This window comes from Sturnus vulgaris, chromosome 4 (genome assembly GCF_052056855.1).
Source record: "Sturnus vulgaris isolate bStuVul1 chromosome 4, bStuVul1.hap1, whole genome shotgun sequence".
NCBI lineage: Eukaryota > Metazoa > Chordata > Aves > Passeriformes > Sturnidae > Sturnus > Sturnus vulgaris.
Window position 1 is genome coordinate 74560585 of NC_142246.1, and position 22381 is coordinate 74582965.

The 22381-nt window shown below is 49.6% G+C and overlaps 1 long non-coding RNA gene across 1 annotated transcript in view; it reads right to left on the bottom strand.

Annotated features, from left to right (window-relative positions):
- LOC148224118 (uncharacterized) overlaps window positions 1-22381 on the bottom strand; it is a 207760-nt gene that overhangs the window by 50915 nt on the left and 134464 nt on the right. Inside the window, exon 4 of the long non-coding RNA XR_015803508.1 lies at window positions 10384-10497. This is a non-coding gene — a long non-coding RNA (uncharacterized LOC148224118). The remainder of the gene's footprint in view (window positions 1-10383; window positions 10498-22381) is intronic.

Genomic DNA, 22381 nt, shown 5'->3' on the forward strand with positions numbered 1-22381 from the left:
GACAACTGTGGCAAAAGCTGGAGAGTTGGCATTCCTCTTAAAAATCCCCTTTTTAATTCCTGCTTACATGATGAGGTCCTGAAGCACAGATACATTCAATCACCACCTCGGAGTACCTCATAAATCTCTGCTCAGTATCAAAGCAATAACAACACGAAGACCCCAAAGTGCTTTAGGCAGAGTATTCCCATTTGCTGTGCTTTGAGCACAGAGTGTGCTGGCCTACCCCAGGGTGTAGGAACACCCTCAATTCCTCTCAGGAAAACTGGGCTGTGACAAGCACCTGCCAGCTATGCTGGACAGGGCACCTAGATACCTGCACCATCCCTTTCATGGGCTGTCACCTCAGGGCTCCTCAGACACCACAGCGCCCCCCCCCCCCCCACCTCCCCATCTCCCCCAGCTGTGCCTGAGCTCCCATGCCCTGAAACCACTTTGGAAAGTGAGCTGGTTAAACTGCTGGAAGTGTCTGTATGGGTGAATGGAAATCCATTTCACTCCAGTTCACGTCAAATACAGCTTAAATCCCCACGGGATCAGACATGGCTACAGTAAGTGCCCGTGAGAGTTTCTCCACCGGAGTGGTGGGATACAATCAGTTTATACCAGCACTGCCTTGTCTGAATCACATGTTTCTACCACCGATACTCGTATCTGATCTAGTGCACGGTGTCCCTACATGTAGCAGCTCACCCAGCCAGGGACTGTGAGGCAAAGCCACCTGTGCAGGTGAGAGAAGAGCAGCTTTAAAGGAAGGCACAAAACCTCCCTACGCTGGCAGGAGCACAGCGCACTCAGCTGCCAGCTCTGCAGATTACCAAGGGTGAGTGGTCTGGGGGGGCTGTGGGGAGGGCAGCACTGGGATGGAGGATTTGGACAGCAACTGACAGGGAAGGATGCTTGGTGGCCCACAAGGAATTGGTTGATCTGACCAAGGGCCTCTCCTGAAATGCTTGGTAGGTGTTAAGTGAAGCAGAAGAAATGTGTACAAAAATACGCTGCATATTGGTTTGGCTCTGAGTGCCATTTGCAGTTTGGCCACATGAAAGGACCTTACATGTTTACTCCCCGTGAATACAGATGTGGAACCTTGCTTCGAGAAAACACAATGATGGCCTTAAATCCTCACTCGCATCCAACTTCCAAACGAGAAACAAACATTTAACACTGATAAATTAAATTACCACTGATTCATTAAGACCAGCAGGAACACAAGCCGTGCCACAAACAATTCTCAACCAAAACTTAAAACCTTCTGTATGCAGCTTGTGTGTGGCCAGCAGGCCGAGGGAGGGGTCTCCCCCTCTTCACTCATTTCAAGACAAGCAGCAGCATATCCTAAGGCAGCCATGCCTGACCGTGGCTGTTTGGAGATGCCTTTAGTCTTGTGCCTCAGCCCAGATTTTGTGTGTGCTTCCCAAGAAGAACGTGCCCTGCCGATCTGGCCCTGGAATCAAGGGCACTGCAGGCTCCAGTGACAAGCACGGTGGCCACGGTGCACTGCTCTGGTCCACTCCGTGCGCCAGCCGAGTTCCGGTGGGCTGTGCCCATCACCCCTGCCCGCCCTCCCGTGTCCCGGTCACCTCCGGGGTGCGAGGAGCACCAGCCAGAGGCACGCAGGAAATCACAGGTTCCCGAGTGGCACTTGACAGCTCTAAGAGTGCCAACGCCGCGCCCCGTGCTCAGGAGGCAGCACACCGTGACACCTCCCTCACCCAGGCTCCCATGGGTGCGGAGAGCCGAGCCAGCCCGGTCCCCGCCCAGACCCTGCCTGCCAGACCCGCAGCGCTGTGACCTTGGCTGTCAGCGCCTCGGCAGGAGCAGGCGGAACGGGGACAGCAGCCAGGAGCGGGGACAGCAGCCAGGAGCGGGACACGCACAGGGACAGGCGCTGGCCATGCATGGCCGGTGACCTGTGGGACTCAGGCTGGCAGCTCCTCCGGGGCCCGGCACTTGGCAGGCTCCGCTCCAGCCCCTTCTGTGCAGCCACGGGCAGGTGCCAAAATGCTGCCCGGCCTGCGTGTGCTTCAGAGGGCGAGGGCAAGGTGCAACCGGGCTGCACCAGAGCCTCTGGGCTACCAGCACTGTCTCCCAACACCTCCATCTGCTGTCACCTCACCCTACAGAAGGAACTCGCTTAGCACAGCAGCATCAAATTCATAACCCCTTTCCTACCACTTCACACTGTTTTTTGCCTTTTTTTTTTAAGAGAAGGTGGTGGTGAAGAACCAGAAAGGTTTCAGAAGCCTCCTGAGCAGGAGGCCTAGAGAAAAAGCAAGAAGGCACCATAGCCAGAACTGCATACTCTTAAGTAAATCCAAAACCGAGGAACTTTGCCATCGGACACAGACAGACTGGGGTAAAACATGGCAAATGCCTGAAATCAAGGCACGTAAATGGCAAATATGAATCTGGAGCAAAGAATGAGTATATGCCAGACTGAATAAATGAGCAGGACACAGACAAGGCAGAGGGCTGGGAGACACAGAGAAGTTTTCCAAATGGGGCTTACTAAACCTCCAGGTGCCCTCATTCACCTGCACAGGTGTCTCCCTCTGTGCCCCAAAGCACAGCCAGTTGCCTTCTGTACCCTATACTGCCTTTTGCTTTTAACTGTATTTTTCCTGGGCTTTGGCACCATCAGTTGCTGCTCCATTTGACAGCCTTGCCCCCAATAGCCTGGACACAAATGTGCTAATTGCACAGTGTGTGCGTATGTTTAAAAAACACAAAATAGAACTCAAACAGTGGTTCGCTGCTGAAGCAGCTCAGCTTTTCCCCGGGGCCAGCACAAACCCACTTTCACAGGAGGGCAACGCCCATCCAGGCACACTCCAGCCACCAAAGAGCAGGAGACATGCTGCTCTGGAGGGTGCTGTAAGGCTCTTACAGACCCATCTCCTCACTGAGGGGGTGCCACGGGAGCAACTCGGGGGAACCTGGCACACTTGGCACCCGCTCCCAGTTTAAGTAACATCCTTAATGCCAAAGAACAGTAGCCATTGCAAACGTCCATCATCCAAGCTCCGTTCAGCTCCCTGCACGTGGGGCGAGGGCTGCTGGCACCGGGAAGCAAGCTGGGCTCCCTAAAACAAGGTGGCTCGCTCAGGGAAGGTTATTGCCCATGTTATTGCCATCCACGTATAAATATGTACATGGACCATCATTTTCTTGTAACAAATGGTGAAAGCCACTGCGGTGACAGTGAGGCAGCGCGGGAGCAAGGTGACTTTATCACCTACCCATGACTATGTTTCCCAAGCAGCCTCCTCACCAATCCGGAGCCCTCCATGATCATTAGTTCCTGCACATGGCAGCAATGAAATTGTCCCTTAAAGTAAATCATTCGCGGATTTTTATAATCCGAAATAAAATTTTCTAATATTTTTTTCCTAAGTTTTCCAGGTTTAAGGTTTTAATCTTTTATTATTTATTGTGCAGCAGTTGTGAAGGGCATGATGAGCAGCCCAGCGTAAATAGTCATCGGTGGAGGGTCGGTGCCTGACAATGCTGCATTGAATAAATTAATTTCTTTTCTTTTTCTATTATTATTCTACATTCTCTCTTGAGGGGGTTTGAATGCAGCCAGAAAAATGAAAGAGTAAAACAAAACAAACTAAATCTGCACTTCGGCTTCTGGGTGTTTTCCTGCCTGGTGGCTGAGGCTGCTGATAAATATTCCCTGGAAATGGTACTGAAGGAGGAAATGGCATATAGATATATTTTCCTTTCTTCCTTCACACTCAGAGCATCAAATTCCAAAGACGACAATTTTCTGCTGCTTGAGATGCAGAGTGTTCCTCTATTTCTGCACTCTCCAGGATTTATCGCTCTTTTAAACTACTGCAAACATGATTTAACCTTTGCTACCTTTACCTCTGGTCATTTCCTTTGGCCCACCAGAGCCTGAATTAATGCTAATCACAGCAAAACACTGGACATTCTCCTAACTGTAGGCTTAAAAAATAATCTTCTTTCCACAGAAATAGACATAAAATATCTCATTAGACCAATAGCACTACCAGGCACATTCCAGCCTAGAGCATAAAAAAATTCATGTTACGTATCATTTCTTTCTACCTAAATTCTCTGACTCCTGGAACTCTGAGGCAGAACATGCTGGTGTGCCTGCAGGACCCTCTTCTCCATGGCACACTAATGCTGTGAACAGAGGACTCTCCAAACGGCACACTACAGGTAACACAATAATGCACTGCAATGCTGCCACTTGTTTTCTCTTGGAAACAACTTCACCTTTCGTTTCCCTTTGCATTCAAACTGTACGATAACACCAGGAACCATTTCCCTGTTCACAAGAATCCTACAGTATTTCAATTAAAATCCCTCATCTTTAGACCATTTTTTTTTTCCAGACACCCCTCCAGTTCCACTCAGAGCCGAGGCACAAAACCCAATTAGTTATTAATTGAGGCACGTTAAAATTCATTAACTCTGCTTGTGAAGCTGAAGCTATAATTAACTGTCTGCCCAGGCTTTTGTTCTTTCATCTCCAGGTAGAAGGTCCCCCAGTTAATAGGATAAGGCAGGATCCCACCTCCTCTCCGTGGCAGACAGCGCAGCTCTGGTGCAGAGGGAATGTCCCACTCGAACGCTGTCCTTGCAGCTGCTGCGTATCCTGTGCCTCGGGTCAAGCAGGGCACATCTGCAACGTGGGAGCATTAAAATACCTTGTGGAAATAGTCTGCAAAAGGCTATTTCCCACAGGCTGCTGCAGGACGGCCCCAGCACTTAAATGTCCGAGAGCTGCTCAGGACACAGCTCAAGGCAAATCCCGGGGAGCTTTCACACGTGGAGCAGCACCAAGGCAGCCTTTGCTGTTAAACAAGCACAGGAATTCAATGCCATGTCAGGTCCCTGGGGCAGCCTCAGCTCCAGCAGCTGCACATGCTGCTGCACCTCCACTGGCTTGTGAGGAACAAAGCCAAACCTGACCTGCAGAAAACTGGCTCTTCCCAACTGGAACTGCTTTGGGGAATCTCACAGACACCTCAGTGGAAGCGACTTCCTGTTTCTGGTATGAACTGTCTTTGGCAGAATGGGAATAATTTGCATTTAACCTGGGACATGGTGGATCCTGTGCCCGTAAGAACCGTCAGTAATGAGAATAGGAAAGGATGGTGTAAACCAAGAGGAAAGAGGGATGTCTAGTCCTGGATGTTTTTCCACTCCATGGAGCCAGGGCAGGTCAGAGCAGAGGTGATGGAGCCAGGAGTGTTTCCACTTCTTTTGTGCCACACACACATTCCCTGTTCCAGCAATGTGCCAGCCTACACATTGAAGCTGGCACCAAGGAAGCTGGCTGGTGCCAGGAAGCAAGTCTGGTGCAGATTATTTCCCAGCTGGAGCAGTGAGGGAGCCATAGAAACTCTGGGAGCTACAATATGGTTGCTCACCCCACTCTTACTGCCCCACGAGTGCACTGGTGCAGCCCCTCAGCCAGCAGCCACACAGCCTCTCTCCTCAGGCTCCAGCCAGGCTCTGAGGACAGTATGACGACCTGGATAAACTGCACGAGTTCCAGGTGCCAACTGGGAGACATTTGGGGAAGGATCCTTTTCTGTTCCCACAGCCAGAGGCAGCAGCAGCACAGGAAAATAGAACTGGACACCAGAGAACAGACAGAACAGTCCAAGATGTGCAGTGGCCTGTGCGGGCACTACAATTTGTCAGAGCATTCCACCTCACAGAGCACATAGACACAGTGTCTATCCCCAGAGATAGCCTTCAGAGGGGCTCCCTGCATCCCAGCGCTGATGGCCCAGCAGTCCCAGAGCTCCGTTTGGACCCACCCCGATCCATCAATCTGGCAGAGCCCCTGGGGGTTCCCAACTCATCCTGCCAAGTGACTGGCAGAAGCACCAATCAATTCATGTCCCTGCGGGAGAACTCAGGGAAGCAAACACGGCCTCCTTGAAAGCCAGGAAAAAAATGGCAGTGACCTCGCCCAATTTCTCACATGGCTCCATATCCATCCTCATCAGCTGCACAAGAAGCTCTAATGCCAGTATTGATGATGCTGTCAAGCCTTCACAAAAGGTGCCTGACAGCCCTGTGGAAGGCAGAGATACGGGAGCTCAAGCCATCAATAGCTGCACGAGTCTCACAGAGAAACCTCTACTTAGTTTAAGCACAGACTGCCAACAGCTTCTCCCTCCCTTTCCCTAATCTTGTGAGAATAAATGCCTGCAAGAATTAACCACCTTGTACTCTGCTACAAATACACTTACTTTCACAAGAGAAATCAAACCCATTAAAGGCCTGTTTCTGTCCAGGAGCACCTGGGGCTGGGCCCTTGCCACTCTCCCTTGAGCAGCAGTGAACAGGACATAGAGGATGGTGTCAATACATCTGCACTTGCACCTTTCAAGGCTGGGAATGCCTCTATGGAGTCTGACCGGCCACCACTGGGCCGCCTCGCTACCAGGCCCCTCACCCAGCAGCCTGGCTCTGCCCAAAATCCAGGTGGCTTCAATACTTCATCAAAATATTAATGGCCATATTTTAAGACAAACATTTGTTTTGCCAGGAGCGATGAATAATGTGAACAGCACTTACCTCAAATCATGACTATTTTACTTAGATCAGAGGCAGAGAGCCACCCTCTGATCCTATGCCAAAACTGAGAAAAAATAAAATGCCTTTGGAGCTCGTGAGAGGGAATAGGTACAAAGGCACAGGGAATGAATGGCTCTGTTTATCAACCAAATACAGAACCACAACACTGTATCTCCTGTGCCCTCTGAGCCTGCGCCTCCGGAGCTTGGAATGCCTGTGTTTAGGAGAAAGAAGTTTCTTGGTTTGCTCCTTTCTGAAAGTAGTGACCCCAAACCTCTGTCATTAGTAACAATAATTAAAAGGTGCCATCAGAGGGAGTGTATGGATGGTTGCCACTACAATGAACAGTCTCATTAATTTAGTACAGATTTCTAACTTCTTTGTCAGGACACGGCTTCGTGAGGACATGGATGTCGAAGGCTATTTAGGACTCGGGACATACTCTATCCTTAGGGCTCCTTCAGGACTGTCAGGAAGAAGGGAGGCAAGGAAGAGCTGGTGTGGTAGCTTTGCCCCATGCAGCCACAGAAGCTATCAGTTTGTCAGTCCTTCAGAGAAGAAAAAAAATGTCCTTTCTCTGAGCGTTTCTCACCGACATACACTTATTACAACTTTTTTAGCTGGACACAGCAAAGACCCAAGAGCCCTATGTGAAGTGATAACTCAGGATGGGCACTGGGGAGAAGTTCCTGTGTCGGACAGTGCCCACAAAGCAGAATTCACCACTAGTCACAGACCCAGCAGACAGGAAGCAGCCTCTCCAATGGAGCAAAGACAGGGAGACAGGAACACAGCTCTAACAGCCAGCTTGGGAATGCTCCCAGACCCAACTCCTGACATCACACACAACTGGGAAGGCAGATTTGTAATTTAAGTCTACTTTAAGATACACAGAAAAGCCCTGTCATGAATCACAGCTTTTATTACACATCTTATGTAACTATGGGATCCACCTGATTTCCCTGACTGCCCCTTCCTGGCAGTCCTAGAGCTCCCAAGGATGTCTCTGCAGAAGAGCACACGGAGGCAGGAGGAAAAAGTCCTTGGGAAGCACCACGGGCAGGAAACTTCCCAGAAGATGGGGCTGTGGGCTTCCCACCCTCCTCACAAAAACCATCATCAGCTGAGACCAGCAAGCACTTAATATTTCCCAGCTAACAGAATAGTCAGAGCCTGCGGCGGGTGCTTGGAACGACAAGGCCGAGGCCGGCTAACACAAGATGTGGGTCACCACGTGGAGGCTCTCTGGGCCACCTCCAGCCTCCTGCAGTCTCTGAAGAAAGCAGCTTTAGGAATCAACATACTAGATTTTTTGCCTCAGTAAAATTCTTGCATCCAAGCACAGTTCTACATCAAGTTTTTCTTACTTATCATGACATTTCTGGGATGCTTCAGGGTGCATAATCCACCCTGCACAGTAAAAGCCAATTAATCTAGGCTGATAAAACGTGAGTTAGTTGCCAGGAATCCACTAAAGTCTGCAGAGATTTATTCCTGCACTGCATTTCAAGAACACAGTCAGCCTGGGTCCCCCCCAGTCCAACCTGGTTCCCCTCCAGCTCAGCCCAACTCAGCCTAGCCCAACCTCAGCTAAAGATAAATAAAGGGTTTTCTACTTGCTACTAACACTCCACATGCAAACAACAGTAAGGAATCTTTAATTAAGGCAATCTCTGGTGCATGGAATCCTATGTCACTAAAGTAAGACCTGGAGGGCCACCAGTCTTGCAAACAAGTGCAGATCCCCAGTATTTGAACAGCCAAACAACAGAGGCAAGAGTTATGTGTTCTACATTACTGATGCTCTTTTCCAGCTCGTTTTTACCATACAGTTCCCTGTACACCCAAGGATTTTCAGAATTTCCAGAATTGATTCAGGCACAGTCTAATCACATCTCCTGTGGCCATGCTTGCCACCAGGCACAGCAGCAGGCACCCACAGACTGTGCTGGGATGAGGCGAGGCACAGCTCAGGGTGCAACAGCACCTCCTTGCCCACCTGACCCAGCAGGTACACGGAGCCTGGCACTGCCAGGGCATCCTGCAGCGACCAGCGCTGCCAATTGGACACCTGTAGTTCCAGGACCAGGGAAAAAATTCCATGTTTTATGACTAGGATCTAAAGCAAATTTTATTGGGAGCTTTTATGTTGGTAGCTTTGAGTAGTTTTTATAGAGAGGAGTTCTGAAAACTGCCATAAAATTTTGCCTTGGGGGTTATGATTACATTTGTATCTCTCCCAAACTTAGATAAATAAGGACGACAGTTTTTACTGTAGAAGCTTAAAAGGTTAGAGTGGTATTTGGTCTGTGATGAACCTTTTATAGAGATGATGTTGTAAGAATTTATTCTTAAATATCAATAAAAAAATACAACTTAACACTTCTTGATAAAGCTATGGTGATTAGAAGAGCTGTCAAGGAGGTGGCAGCACTGCTGGTGGCTTCCTTCCTGCTCACATAATTGTTGGTTGCTGGAAACTATTACCAAATTTGCATTCTGACAGAGGACGGGTGTACTTTCTAAAGACAATGCTTTGTGGGGTCCCAGTATTTGAGCTGAGATTCACCTCACAGCTGGTTTTGGGGTAAGCTGATACAACCCCCTTTAGGAGGGACCTTGTACAGTTCTGTTCTTTACTCTCTCTGCGAAAGGTAAATGAGACATAACACCTGATTTAGGCAGCCCAGCACATGCCCCAGCCCTGCCCTGAGCTCAGCACGTTCAGCTGCCCAACAGCCCATGCTCAGGCTGTGCCTCTGCCCCACACCTGCCCAGCACTGGAGTACCTCGAGCCTTACGCGCACAATTCTCCTGTGAGATTGAGCAGCTCAGTAACAGCAGCAGGCCTTTCCCAAGAGGCATTTCCCAAGGTCTCCTCTCCCAGACATCACACCCACACGGACTGTTAGATGGATTGTCACGAGCCTACAGGGTGTGGGATCCAAATCCCTGTATCACAAAGAGGTCCCAGTTCCAGGAACTCTTTGCACTGGTTGGCACTGCAGCTGCTCTCAGGGGAGAGGGGCACACACAGCATTAACATACCGATTTTCAAACACACAACAGCTTGTGTGAAAGTGAACACCTGAGCACTGGAAACAAGGACTGTTTAACTTGCTCTCCCTCCATCAAGCACAGCCATATTAGGATCTTAAATTTCAACCAATAGTGATAACCTTATTTGTTTCAGACAGGATGACTAATGAGTGAGGACAACTCCCTCAAAGCCTTCAGCAGAGCAGCTCTCAGATGAGTGCAGCATGGGCACAGGCACCTCCCCACCCAGCCTGGCATCCCCAATGTGCTCCACAAGGCAGATTAAACCCTGCTCAAAGCCTCTATCAAGATAATTAGGTGGTCTTGAACATACATCTCAATGAAATCTTTGCCCACAAATACGTTAACTGAGACAAACTGGACACCATCAGTAAGAAATCACACACACTGTGACAAGCGCTCACAGTGAACCAGCGCTCTGCACAACTGGCAACAGCCACAAAGTAAAATGGAAATCACAGCATGCAAAAGGAGACAACAAAGGCACGCGCGCAGAAAAAAGCTGCTTTATAAAATTCCTCCCCTCTTACCTTAAGTTCTTCAGTCCACCGCTGCTCATACAGGATCACTGCTCTGTTCCAGCCCTCAGAAGAAATGTGGGTGTCCCAGAAGGCACTTGGAATCACAGTGTTTGCATCTGTTTGTGTGCTTCAGTCAGTGTTGATGTGTGTGTGTGTGTGTGTGCGCTTCAGTGGTAATCTGTTATCAATGCGTTTCATGTGTAAATAAGACTGGAACATCTCCTACCTTAGCCTTCACCTCCTGCTGTGCCTCATGGTTGTCACCGGGCAGGTCTGCCGTGGCTGTGCTGGGTCACCAGAGATCCTCAGGAGACAGCTGGGCCATGAGGCACTGCAACACCTGCAAAAGGATGGGGCAGGGTTAGCTGAATCACAGGAAAATGTTCAAACATTTCATGATGAAAAATCTTTCGTTCAACACGTGCCTGGGCCCCAAAGAGACAAGATGAACATGTGCTGAAACACCTTGGTCAAACCATAAAGATTCCCCAATTCACTTGTATCCACTGGAAACGCACAGCCACCTGCAAAGCCAGTCACCTCCCAGAAATTAGAGGGGGACCAGCCCCACACAGAGCAAGGTGTAAACAGCAAATGTTGGCATCTCAAAGCTCAGGAACTACGGAAGAATGTTTTCATCCCTTATTACCTGGGGACTTAAAGATACATGTTTTTATTAGGAACCTCACATGTCTTTAGTGTTTCTTGGTGAAGGAAAGAAGCTTAAATCATAATATAATTTATTTGTTATAAATTATCTCTTTAGATCTTGCTACAGCTCTTAATACTTAATTGTGTCCATGTTAGGCTTGAAAACGTCACTGACAATGAGTTTCATCCTAAGCCAAAATAAAATCAACTTAGTAATTCAAGGGAGCTCTTTGTGTCGCTTTGAAGCAGAGTTGGCTGTTAGGACTCGAGCCTGTCCCCAGCTGAGAACTGCTGGGTTCTGCATGCTGTCTGGTTGCGGGAAGTGCTGCCTGGCCCTTGACACTGTCCCCCAGACTCGTAGCTTCCTGCAGGCTGATCATCAGCTATTGCAGCAGCTCCTGCAGGCGCCCCAAGAGCACACTGCACATCCCCTGCCTGGCTCCGAGGACTGCAGCAGGTGGATATTGCCCATGGGTGAACAGCGTTTCAGAGGCAGAGGAACGTCGCCGGCAGCTGGACGCTGAAGGCAACAAGGCCGATCAAAGGAGCTGCTGTTACCCGAGGCCATCCCAAAGCTGCCCCTCCGCAGAGACGCCGCGTGTTTGCTGTGCTCACAGCTCCTCGGGATGCTGGGCACTGTCTGTGCCTGGGGCTTGGGGGCTGGCTCTCTGGGGTGGAAACTTGGAGCCAAGGTAGCACAGCAGGGAGGGATACAGTCTCCATCACCCCAGTGCACTGGGGAAGGGGAGGCACTACTATCATCCTGCTGGGGATGCGCCCAGAAATAGAGAACTGAGAAATGCCAAACAGAACGAGCCAGCTGAAACATGAAGCCTCCAAAACACCTTCACCCAGTTGTGTGTTCTTTCTTTTTCTTAAATAAAAATGTTCTGCTTGTCCCAGGCTTCACAGTGTATGTGCTCCACTGGTGGGCAGCACCCTAAGCTCAGCCCTCCAGGGGATGAGCAGATTCCACACAAGCTGAGGCTGCAGTCCCAGCACCAGCCGTGTGCAGCTGAGCCCCAGAGCCCCACTTCAGGGATGTGCAGGCTCAGGACACCAAGAGAGGCACTGGGATACCACATGCCTTGTTTATCACAATTCTGGCAGATGTGCTCGTGCTCCACGTGGGTAGGAGATCAAGGAATATCTTAGAGGAGGTAGGGGGTTCAGGGAGCCCCCAGACCCCTTTGCTCCTTACCACTATCCCCATCCCACTGCAGTTCTTTTCCTGCTCATGGTCACACACACAGGGGTTCCCAGAGGATCTCATTACCCCACAGGCCATGCACACAGGATGAGGAGGATAGCTTCAGGGAGGAATTTTTGCCAGCATGTATCTTTTTGCTGTTGTTACAGGTTGGCATCTCCACAGAGCAGCGAGAGAGCGCCAAGTTTATTACTACCCAAGTTTATAATTTACAACCTGCACGACTGAAGGCTGAAAACACAGCAATTTTGCAGGGTAATTCTGGGAAGTAACCATCCTGCAGCACCAATTATTAAAACCACTTGCACACAATAAAGCTATAAAGATTAAAAATATAGCACACTTGCCATTAACTATGGATGAAGTAATGGAATATGTATTATAGAGCAGCGCAGGGCCAGGCGCACACTACGGCACAGCCCTGCCGAGGAGCCCAAATCCCAGTCCCAGACCAGCACGCGGTTTGTTAGAGCCCAGGAACGAGTTTGTCATGCAAAATAAACACAGATGTTGCAGCAGTGACTGCAGCTCCCAGGCAGGGCCAGGCAAAGCGAGGGCTTTGGGAAGCAGGGCTCTGGGTGCTCCAGTGCCGCTCAGCACACATCACAGCAAGCGCTGAGCTGTGAGTCACACCGAGGGCACATCCTGCTCCTGGGCCTCCTCTGCTCCACTCCTGCCTCTGGCTGTCCCTAGAATGCTGTCCTGAAACATACTCACATTGGCCTGGCACGCCTCGGTGACACAGGCGCTCCGTGTGTGCCTCAGTGTTCTCAAAAAGCCCCAATTTATCAGCATCTCAGGCACCACTTTGTTGTGTCACTGCAATTGTTTCCTTTCTCCCCTCGCTCTGTTGCCCACAGAAACAAATACATTTCTCATCTTTCACACAGCGGAACATGCTTCAGTTCTAAGTACAGCATGCAGGTTCGTGGAACATTCTGCAGGTACACACATACATGCATAAGCACACACTACGGCACCTCTCAACGTTACACCCTGTTTTACTGTTTTCCTAGAGAAAAACAGAGTTAGTATTTCCTGAGAGAGAAAATATTTATGTTGGCTAGATCAAAGATCAACTTAAGCCACAGGGGAAAATAAAGAAAAAAGGGTTGATTCTGCTGGAGGATGAACAAGGTTTATTCCCCTCCACAGACCTGCACGGGGGAAATAAACCACCAACCACAGAAGTGACTCCCCTAAACCAAGCAACAGCTGGAATTTCCAGCATATTCAGTTGTGAATTTGCCTGGAAATTTGCATTAAAACAGCCATAGAGGAGGGAAGGAGAAACACAGAAAAGTTCACTGAGTAACTTCAAAATCATAACTGGGTGTGTGACACCCAGGACACTTGTGAAGACTGATTTTAAATACACTCAAAGGTCATATTTATGAAGCAAATTACTGACAGAGCGTTGTTCTCCCAGCCCCACTCCAAGCTGTGAGCCTGAGACACTGGATAATGCATGCCCAGTACCTCTGAGCTGGGCACAGATAATCCATTCCCAGGATCTCTGAGTGGGGTTGCCTGGTTCATTTGACACTGCAGACCTTGTTAGGTGTCATTAAGTGCAGTGCTTGTCCCTGGACACCTCAGGACAGGACATTTGTTGGTGTGAGGCAGAGTGTGAACCTGGCACTGCAGCCCACGTGGGGTGAGAGGAAGGGTGCACAGCAGGGGAAAACGCTCACGGCAAGAGTGAAAGCGGCAGCAACACAGGAAGGAGGCACCCGCATGGCTGGGCCTTTTGTCACACTGATCTAAGACGGGCTTGGTGACATTCCGGCCTCTGTGGCCAGGAGAACCCCACATAGGACTGGGCTAGGCAGAGCGGTGGCACACAGGTGCCTGAGCTAAGCACAGACTCAGGGCTGCCTCTCCTCTCGCATCATTAAGGACCTGTCATCCAAACCCTACCGTGCCCCAGTACCCACAACTTCCATCCAAAACCATGTCCTGGCTGTGCTCTGCATGTGCTGGCACAGGCACCACACTCCACCAGGCTGCATTCTCAGCTGAGGCATCCCTCAGTTCATCAACTCAACTCTGTCGAGTAGTTCTACAGCAGCTGCCAATGTGCTTCCTTGGTTTTGTTCTAACCCTACAGATGTGTGCCCTGGACTGGCTCCTGCCAGTCCCTGTAGCTCTGCAATGGCCCCTGAAAGGGGAAAAGGCCAGAGCCAGGTCCCTGGCCACATCCATGGGTGAGCACCAGCCCTGTCTGATCCCTGTGAGGCCACACGGGAGGACGTCCCCTTGCCTGCTCCTGGGGAAAGCCAGCCAAAGAACTGATCCTGATTCCAGGAGGCACAAGATTGCTTCCATTTTCTCCTCGCAGAGAAATCTCCAGCCAGCAGCTTGATCTTGAGCCAGAGCCATACATATGGATGAAATGGGGTCACCTCTCATTCCCAGCAATTCAACATTCATGCCCAGATGTTTCAGCTGGACTGATCCCAAAGAGTGCTGTACTGGTGAAGGTGGAACTGGGTCCCTTAAACCATGGAAGAAACAGAAAGGGCAAAGGAAAAAACCCCAACTAAACAAAAGAATGGGGTTGGAGCAGTATTTCTGGTCTTTTTTGGCACTGTCAAGCAGAGTAATCTGGAACCCACAGTGTTAACGAGTGTAAGCTGCTTCGACACGGGAATATATACTGTTAAATCTTGGGAGTTATTTAAAATGCCAGAGAGTATAATAGCAGTGCTCTGAAATAACCATTTCATCTGCCTACATTACTCTAAAATTAATGAATAATGAAGCGATGCCCTTCACATTCTCTTCCCTTTCCATTCCAAGATATATTGATCAGATGACATTTATTTAAGTTTGGGATAATGTATTAATTTCAAGATAATTATTCAATATACTTTTGTCACTGTTGATATGCTTCAATGTCATACAGGGGCCAGGGGATGAATAAACTGTTATCTGACATTGCTGGACAGGGTGCTAGGAATAAATGCAATCTTTCTCCTTGAGAATCACTGCCTTAGTTTTCCCGTTTCTTTTCCCCCCTCGGTGGGGAGGAAAGGCGTTCTGATGGAGCGGAGCCAGGCAAGAGGGATACGGGGGGTGGAGGGAGCAGGAGCACTGTGGGCTGAACTGCTCTTTCCTTGTCACCAGGGTCAGCCTGACGCTCAGCAGAGCTGACAGAGCCCATCCTTAGTGGATGCCACTGCAATATTAACACTCATTTGGAACAGATGTGGCTAAAAGCATGAAACATTGAACAAACAGCTGCCACAGATCCAGTGCCATTGCACGAGCACTTATGGTCCATTGATGCTGCGTTCCTGGGCCGGGAGGGCAGCCCTGCTCCCCTGAGCGCTGCAGCTCCCACCGGGCCCTGCCCTCCTCCCACACACCAGGAGCACTTGCCTCTGGATTTATTCCCACACACAAACGAGAACTTTTCCCCTTTTTTAATCTCCAGTCTTTATATGCCTCTCCACATATCACACACAAGACAAGCAGCCAAAGGGGACAGTAAAACCTCAAACACCCCAGCTCAGCTTGGGAGAGCTCCCCTGTAAATCAGCTGCCCACATGGTCTGATTTCACAGGGAACAGAGAGCCCAGGTCTCAGCTCAGGGGCACGGAGCAGACAAACAACATGAAAGCTGCCCGCACAGATACAGGAAATACAGCAAGCAAAACACGAGCCAGGCTGCTCCCTTCGATTTCAGCTGAACACTACAATTAGACCCAGCGCATTCCTGGAGCCCAAAGCTCAGCCCAGCAGTGACAGAGCTCTTGGTCAGCCCACTCGTGACACCAGCCAGGGGACAGAGCTGGACACACAGCTGGAGCTCACCAGCCAGGAATGTACCAGGCTGCTCGGGCTCTTGGGCAGCTTCTCACATACCCACCATTTTGGCATCTGAGGGGTTTCTAAACCATTCCCTCTAAGGCAGCCACTTTTCACCTGTTACTGACCTAAGCTCTCCTACCAAAATAATGTCAGGTAGTAAAAGAAAGTTGAGCCTGCTGAGGTAAACACTATTAATTTACTATTAATAACCATAAAGCACCATTAACCGGAAGTCCTCTTCGAACAGGAAAAGGAGTACATGGTTCTGCCCTGTTCAAATCTTACTCCTGAACAGGGTCAACAGCAAGGGGCACAGAAAGAGCAAGAGCTGTGCGCATACCTGTACCTTCAGTACTACTGCAGATAGAAAGTCTCACCTAGAGGGCAGATAACACAAGAACACAGAGGGCCCAATCACTGTCACCTCTTCATTCCATACCCTCCACCTTGCATGTGGGTTACCAGCACACCAACTGTGCCCTCAGTGAATGGCATATGGTACCCCCCCAAGGCATGCAGAAAGGACCTCCAGTACCTGCAGATCTCCAGCAGCTTATCTGAGATACATTTGCCCTCATAACTATTTCACAGCTAAGCCAGCTGCCCTATTTCCCCCCATTTTCATCAGGATCTTCTATTCAGGTTTTCCAAAAGCACAGCAGCCCCTGGGACTTGTGAGCCCACGGTCACAGGTAGACACAGGCTCCTGATGCCACACAACCTCTTCTTCCAGTGCAGGAATTCACCCCTGGCTCTGCAGTGTGTGCTGCTGCCAGCTGACAGGGACTCCCAGCTTCTTCTTGCTTGCCCCAGTTTTCCCAAGGCCCCTTGAGCTAGCTGAACCTCATTTAATTTTACCTGCTCTTTAATGCCTGCAGTTGTCTAAGCCACAACAGTAACAAAAACCCCAGCCCAAACCAGTGAAGGAAGGACCAACGCCTGGGAAAATCCTGTGTTCTCAGGTGAGTGAGGTACCCTGAGAGCACTGTGGCACAGAGGTGACACTAACACATCAAAGAGCATCTCCTCCCTCAGCAGCAGCCACAGGTACTCCAGCAGCATAATGAAGTGCCACTGCCATCATTAACAACATGACAGACTGCCCTCCATTAATGCACCTAGATGGTCAGGCCTGCCCTCTGCTCCCATCCTTCCACCTCTCACGTGTGCTCCTCATCCCTGCACTCCACCAGGCACAGTCCATAAATCACACTGCCAGCAGCTCCTCCTCAAAGGGAGCAAATCCCATGCTCAACTTCCCTTTGGAAGAGATGCTCAGAAATTATTTTGGGAGATACTTGCAAAATGCCTATGTGACTTAGGCAGTCAGTGAGAGGTGTATTTTCAATTCACAAAAAGCTTTTGCACATGTCACTGTGGATATATATGGCTAATTAACAATGTATTGGAAAGCCACAGGAACACATCATTCCCAAACCATCCTGAAGAAAAGTCTTGAGGAGAAGCTCTCTGTTTCCTGTTGAAATACAGCATAAATTGGAAGTTTGCATCCCATTTATGCTGTATTTCAACAGGACACAGGGAGCTGCTCCTCAAGACTCTTGCAGATGCTGTTGGGTTTGTTTCTGGTTTCTATGACCCCAGTGACATTCCACAAAGGCAGCAGCCCAAGCCAGCCCCAAGCCACCCTCTATGTCTGCACTCCCCTTCAGGCTCACATGAACTCCGTGCCTCCTGCCCAAAGGCTGTGGGAGTGAAGCCCAGCACCAGACTGTCCTGCACAGCAACAGAGACACTCCAGAGCACATCAGTTTGGTTTAGTGATGGATGTCCAGCTTCTGGCAACAAGGTCTCCCCTACAGCCCTCCTTTCTTCCTTCTCTTAAAATCCCACAGGGAACTTGGGCCAACTTTTTCACTTGGCTTCAGGTAAACAGGTGGATCCTTCCCCACATTCCTTTGCAGCAGCAAAACAATGGCAAATCCACACAGCACTACAACACTCCCAAAGCCTGCACTCAAGAACATGGCTTTCATGTTGGCTTCTTCCAAGGGTTTATCTTAAGCCTCTAGATGAAGGAAAGAAAAGCTGCATAAGGCAGGTTACTCTGACTGTATCTGACAGAGCTGAAGTGCATCCCTTGCTCCTCAGGAGACTCAGATCTGGCCAGCAGGACTGGGAGCTGCAGAGCATTACCTGGTCATATGCAGCCCAGTGCTCCGGGCTGGCACTGACACTGCAGTGCCAATGACCGAAGCAGAGCAGGGGGTCTCGCTAACTCCTCACCAAACCAGCCCCTCCTCTCCCAACACTGCGCCCTGCCATCCCACAGCAGCCTCCTGCACTTGCTGTGCCTCAGCAACCCCAACACTTGCTAAAAATGCAGACCCAAGGCCATGGATAAAGAGCAGGGATCTCTAGAAGGGTACTTGGACACTCGTCACGAGCCTGCCAGGTCCTGCACTCACCAGCGGGCACGGCTGCACTTCCTTTAGGAACTGAGGCTACATCAGAGAGAATCCCCCAGCAAAAGGTCAGTGACTAATCCACCGAGCTGTGGCACAGTGTATCACTCACTCTGCCTTGGAATGACACATGGAGACAAAGGGGGGGAAAAAGGGACAGAAAATCTATCCTGGTAGAAATAACACCTCTGGCTACTGGCTACAGAAAGTGGATTTCTGAAAGCCTCAAATCATTCACAAATGACTGAGATAAGCAGGGGAGGCAGCACAAGCTGAGCCACTGCGAGGGTGAAGCAGACAGGTGAGGGAAAAGCATCGCATGTCTATATTCGGTTGCTGGCAGCTTCACAGCCATGTCCTACTCCTAAAATGGTCAATTCCTTTAATGGGAAATGCTGAGCAGGATGGAAAACGTGTGGACAAAGTGCAAAGGCACAAATGTTAGCAGGTCATCAACCCCACAGATGCTCTCAGGACTCCCAGACTGGCCAGCCCCTGTCTCTGCTGACCAGAACCAGAGTAAGCACTCTGCTCTGTCATCTGCAGAAATGCATCTGGCATTTTCTGCTCAGGAAGCGGCACTGGAAATCCTAGAGGAGCTCCACGTTCCCAGTGCAGAGCACTCCCAGCTCACTGCCTTGGGGCAGCCTGGTCAACCTGTGGGCATGCTTGGCTCCGCTGGCCTTTACCAGAAGTTCATTCTATTCTTCTATTCCACCCTAGAAACAAGCCCTGCATGTTTTGAACACGTTTCAGACCAAACACAAATATCCAAGCCAGAGCAATTTGCCTCTCTCAGCTGTAACCAGGCTCCCTGGCAGAGCTGCTGTGGCACCCTGGGTTTCACTTGCCCTAGGAGTTCAAAGGCTGCAGTAACAAACAATCAGCAGCATATCCCACACACAGGGTAAGCAAATGAGGGAATATTTAACCAGTGCTCCTCCTCTGCCTCACAATTGGATGTGTCAGTTGTTAAATTGTGTGCGTTTTCCAGCACTGCAGCTCCTTTCTGAAAGGACATCACACAGTCCCCATTTCCCCTGCAAATTGCTTCATAAATGGGAAGTTAAAGAATAACGTTACATTTCCCATTGCAATTAGGCAGGGCTCCTGACAGACAGGGATAATGTGTTCCACATAGAGGTTGTTACTTACTAGAGAGAAAGCTGGGAAGGTCTGTGCTTTTAGAAGCCACTGGATACCAAGAGACCTGGGTCAAGTGCTGGAGGCCCTGGTGTGTCCCTCTTTCTCTCACAGACCTGGAGAGGTACTCCTCTGAAGGGACTGGCCCCACTGCAACTCTGCTCACCAGCAAATCCCCATCCAAGCTCTGGCCTAAGCCTCACACCCTTGCTCACAATTCACCAGGAGCAGGGAAAGTATCCGAGTCCTGCACACGCTGACAGGTAAGTTTCTAGGTGAGCTAACCCTGATTAGATGTGACTGAGGTCCAACTTCATTTCTCAACCAGACTGTGATCTTTATTTACCTGGATGCTCTGCTGCTGCTGTCAGGTGGAATAACTCTGCATTGGGCTTCTCTAAGTCACCAACAGAGGAATAATTGAAGGGGAAGTTTGCTGGGACCAGATGCAGCAGCCACGAGGCACAGCTCTGGCCTTTGCCTCTATGCATCTTAGCACAGCCTTTATCTCTGTGCACAGACAAAGGGGTGAAGGAGCTCTCACATTTAACAGCAACCCTCCAGCAGACTCCTTCTGGGGATCAACAGGAATTACTGACCAAAATGTGGCTCGCCCCTGTGTGCCAGGTGCTCATGCAGCTCCTGCTCCTGTCAGGATAATCTCAGACTCATCCAGCACAGGAGGCTCCCACCAAAGGTGGGGGAACAGCCATCCTCCTTGCTTTTGGGATGGCAAATCTCCCCAGGCACAGAGCGCTCCAGCAGTGTTTACAGCCAGCATAGCTCCAGCATTTGGGATATTAAGGACATTACTCGGCCCATCAGGCATTGCTACAGCAATGAAGTGTGCAAAATAGCAAGGCACAGGAGCACAGGAAACATGTTTTCCACACTATCTGTCTGGTTCTGCTGGAGATAGGATTACAAATTACATAAATCCTCTGCAAGACAAAAAGCAACCAAAATTATTTTTGTGGAGAGGTAGAAGGGGAACTGTCAATACCTAAAATTTAGGGACCATTCTTTCCCTTCCAGACACTTTTATAGAGCAAATCTCTTCTCAGTCCTCCTGCATTTAGTTTGTGAAATAAAAGGAAATCTAACAAGTTATGGGGCCGATTTAGTTATTATTAGTTAGTGCTTCTGTTTAGAATAAGCAAAGTGTGGTAAGAAGAGCTGAAGTGTTGACTGAGCACAGGTGAAGTCAAAACAACAAAGAAAGGATTAGGTGCTTGTCAAAATAATCTGTGCAGGTTGCAGGGATGAATTAAAATGATCCTCAGCATGGAAGATACAGAGGTTGGGCGTTCTTTTGCATTTTTAAGACCCCATTAAAAAACAAAGCTACCATGCCCTATGGAAAGGCCATCTGGCTGGCGTGGGTGTGTGACAAGTCTGTCTTGTGCAGAAAGGTTTACAGCCCTCTGGAAAAGGGGCCTTTTCTGGTGAGCCAGGCATGGGGAGCGGTGCCAGGTGGGCACATCTGTGTGGGACACATAATCAGTTGGGTGCTCCAGTGTGTGACTCCTCATAAAATCCAGTGCTGGAACAGCTCACACTGCTCCCACCTCCACCCATCTCTTCTGCATCTCATTGGCATTTGAGAGCATTAATTGACTCATTATTTAAATTCCTGTTCAAGGGAGGAAGCTGATTAAGGCAGGCAGATGCAGGATCTCCAGACGGCGTTGTTGTCCCGGCAGTTTACCCGAGTTATTACAATGCTTAGGAGGTAATAGGCAGGAGAACAGGGAATGAGGCCTGGGAAGGGGGGTCCTCGCAGGATGGGCTTTAATCTGCAGTGCCACAGCCCTGGCCGTGCCCAGGCTCCAGCACAACAGCCCAGACCATCTCAAACCCAACCCAGTAGCAGGGGCTGGTTCAAGATAACCCCTCTGCATGCACAACAGCTTGGCACTGCCAGGGAGAGGAGGGACAGGAGGAGCCCTTCCCTGCCCAGCTCTGGTGCAGTATTCTTGTCTGTACTGAGAGCCCCACTGCTGGGCCCTTCACTTTCAGTTGCACAAACACCAACTTGACAGGAAAATACCCCTCATGGAAGTCTATTAGGAGTGACAAAAAGCATACAATAATGGCTCCTTCCATGCTGTTATGATCTGTCACACAAACACCAACTGACTTGTTACAAGGCAGATTATATAAATACATAGTAAGGTTCTTCTGAAAATGCAGATTATTGACCCACTGGAACCGAACAACTCCTCTGAACTGTTCAGAAACACACATGAACACTTGGAAGTGCCCCCATTACCAACCCGAGTCCTGCAGCTTCTCCCACAGTGACTTTTACAATGCCTGTAAATGTACCTGTGTGGAGAGCATATACTTCTGGAGTCTGCTTGCTTAGGAAACTGCTCTACCACAACTTAATAGAAAAATGGGCCAATTCTATCAAAAGGTGGCATGAAAAAAGAAGACAAGCTAACAATTGTTCTCAAATCCAGACTGCACATGGAGCCATTTCAGAACCTGATGGGTGCACTGAATTTCCATGGAAACTCAACCACCCTCGTGAAGCCAGAAGTAGTCAGAATCTGCCAAGGTAGATTTTGCCCAACAGAAGGGAGTTAAGCACTGAAGAAAATTACTGTTTTTCTCCCCCAGCATAGTCCAGACACTAACCCAAAGGTTAATCTCTATCCATATCAGCAGCTCAGTTTCTCTCCCTAAGACCAATCCTGCCTCTAAATGCTCCCCAGCAGTGTGAGGGATGCCAACAGCATGTGTGCTGGTACCAGTGTGGAAAACAGTGCCAACAACACTCCTTCAGAGAATCACAGCACAGGGAACTCTCCTCAAAGAATCCCTTTTCCACTGTACTTAGAAGAATGCCTGGATGCCTGAGAAGAGCTGGGAGAGAGAGAGAGAGAGAGACAGACAGAGCAGGTTTTCAGAGGAAACAAAAGTCAAAAGTCCAGTTGAAGAGCTAGATCAGATTTCACTGCTGCCCTGGCAG